The sequence below is a fragment of the Oncorhynchus tshawytscha genome, linkage group LG18 (genome assembly GCF_018296145.1).
Source record: "Oncorhynchus tshawytscha isolate Ot180627B linkage group LG18, Otsh_v2.0, whole genome shotgun sequence".
NCBI lineage: Eukaryota > Metazoa > Chordata > Actinopteri > Salmoniformes > Salmonidae > Oncorhynchus > Oncorhynchus tshawytscha.
In genome coordinates this window covers 32,949,300-32,951,510 of record NC_056446.1, presented here as the reverse complement: position 1 = coordinate 32,951,510, position 2,211 = coordinate 32,949,300, and the positions used below count along the sequence as shown (strand labels likewise).

The window sequence follows — 2,211 nt, the reverse complement described above, 5'->3', positions numbered from 1 at the left end:
TTGATGGCATAGGTGTGCCTCGTCACTAGTCTAGTTGACACTAACAAGAGCCCTCTATGGTAAGGGGTGGTTTATTTTCTTTCTCAAACCTGATTTCACTGTTAAGAGTTTTAAACATGTTTGATTTAAAGATATTCTATTAACAAAACATGCTCTGTTCAAAAGTGTATTATTGTTTAGAGAATGCAGCCATACACCTTTTATACAGTCTATGTCCTCAGGATAATGTTAACTTACTTGAGGACACTTTACATGCTATTTAAAAAATGTTTTTTAATTAACCTTTATTTAACTAGGCAAGTCAGTTAAGAACACATTCTTCAATACAATGACGGCCTACAAGCACTGTTAATAATAGCCTTTAAGATTTCCTATTGTTAATGATTGTCATTATTCTGTGTTTGTGCAGTAAAAACTGATAGAAACCTTTCAGAAAAACTGCATGACTCACCATACACTGATTACGGGTGAATTTGATTCAGATGGAACAGATTATAAAGGCATTTTAACATCATAGATTTAGCCTGTGGTAACTTGTTGAAAAGACAATGGCTGGAATGTGGTTTTAACCAATCACCATTCAGGTTTAGAACCACCCGTATAATCAGAGCATAAAGCAACGCATGTGAAATCTTTTCAAGCTGTTCCTTTTTTATATACTTAATGTCTAAAGTTGTGTTTCTTTCTTACAGGACAAACATGTCATCAACAACTTCCAACCGAACACATCATCTAACTCTGATAGCTGCTCTTGGTGTTTTGTGTTCAGTGGTACTATTTTTTGTTTACTTTAAACCCTCATCTACTGCATGTTCATCTCGGTTGGAGGATTTGCCATTTTTGGCAAAGGAAGATGTTTCCTCACATACCAAAAAGCCTGTGGAAAAGCCACTTGTGTTGCTCTGGTTCTGGCCACTGGGTGTGAGATGGAATTTTCATTCTGCCAAACCCATTTCAACATCGATAGCTGTGTTCTGACAGATGACAGATCCCTTTATGACAAAGCAGACGGAGTGGTTATTTTTCACCAAGACATCAGCTGGGACCTGAAGAACCTGCCTCAGTCTCCTCGGCCACATTTTCAGAAATGGATCTGGTTTCAATTGGAATCACCAACAAATACTGCCAGAAAACCAGGTGTGGAAAACCTCTTTAACCTCACTTTGGGCTATAGACGAGATGCTGACATCACAGTGCGAAATGAATTGACAACCGTGAAGAATGAAAAGGACAGTGAGTTTGTGCTGCCCAAGAAGGATAAATTGGTTTGTTGGATTGTGAGCAACAACAATCCTGCAACTGGGACAGGAACCAGAGCAAAGTACTATCAAGAGCTGGTCAAACACATCAAGATAGATCTTTTTGGTGCTGCTTTTACAGGGAGTCGTTTGAAGTATGAGGACTATTACTCAACCCTTGCTAGCTGTAAATTCTACCTTTCATTTGAGAATTCAATCCACAGAGACTACATCACAGAAAAGGTGAACGGACCACTTGTAGCAGGAACCGTACCAGTAGTCTTGGGCCCACCCAGAGAGAACTATGAACAGTTTTTCCCAGCTGATTCTTTCATTCATGTAAATGACTTTACTAATGCAAAGGCACTGGCTGACTTCCTTCTTCACTTGGACAAGAATGATGAGATGTATGTAAGTTACTTCACTTGGAGGAGGTACCTTAAGGCCAAGCCCCACCTCCAGAGAATAGAGCAAGAGTTTTCTCAACCTGTTTGTTTAGCCTGTGAATACATGGCAAGAGACAAAGGATATTATAATGTTTTCCACGACGTTTATGAATGGTACTTTGTTTGAGTGTTTAGCCAACATTTTGTAAGCACAGAAAATATCTATTTGGCTTAGCTACGTAATTTAGCTTTCTTTTTTTGTATCAATTCAAAGTGTGGTCATTCAAGGTTTCGGGCACTTTTAAAAAAAATAATAATATTTGTTTTGTATAATAGCCTCAGTTATGAGGCTTACATCTAATTGTTGTATAAGATGAATGAGTGAGGATGATACTGTTTGAAATTGTGTAATGTGATTTTGGACTGTTTAATGAAAACTCCAATGGGAATTGGAGTTTAACTAAGTCAGAGGACCGCCCATGAGCACAGGTCGGTCATCCTGGGACAGGCCCTTTTCTTCTCTTCTGAATAAAACCCCCACCCGGGTTTTCTATCACCAGACCATGTTTCTCTCAATTACGAGGGGA

The 2,211-nt window shown here is 38.8% G+C and overlaps 1 pseudogene; it reads left to right on the top strand.

The window, feature by feature from the left end:
* Nucleotides 1–2,211, top strand: LOC121839988 (annotated as a pseudogene).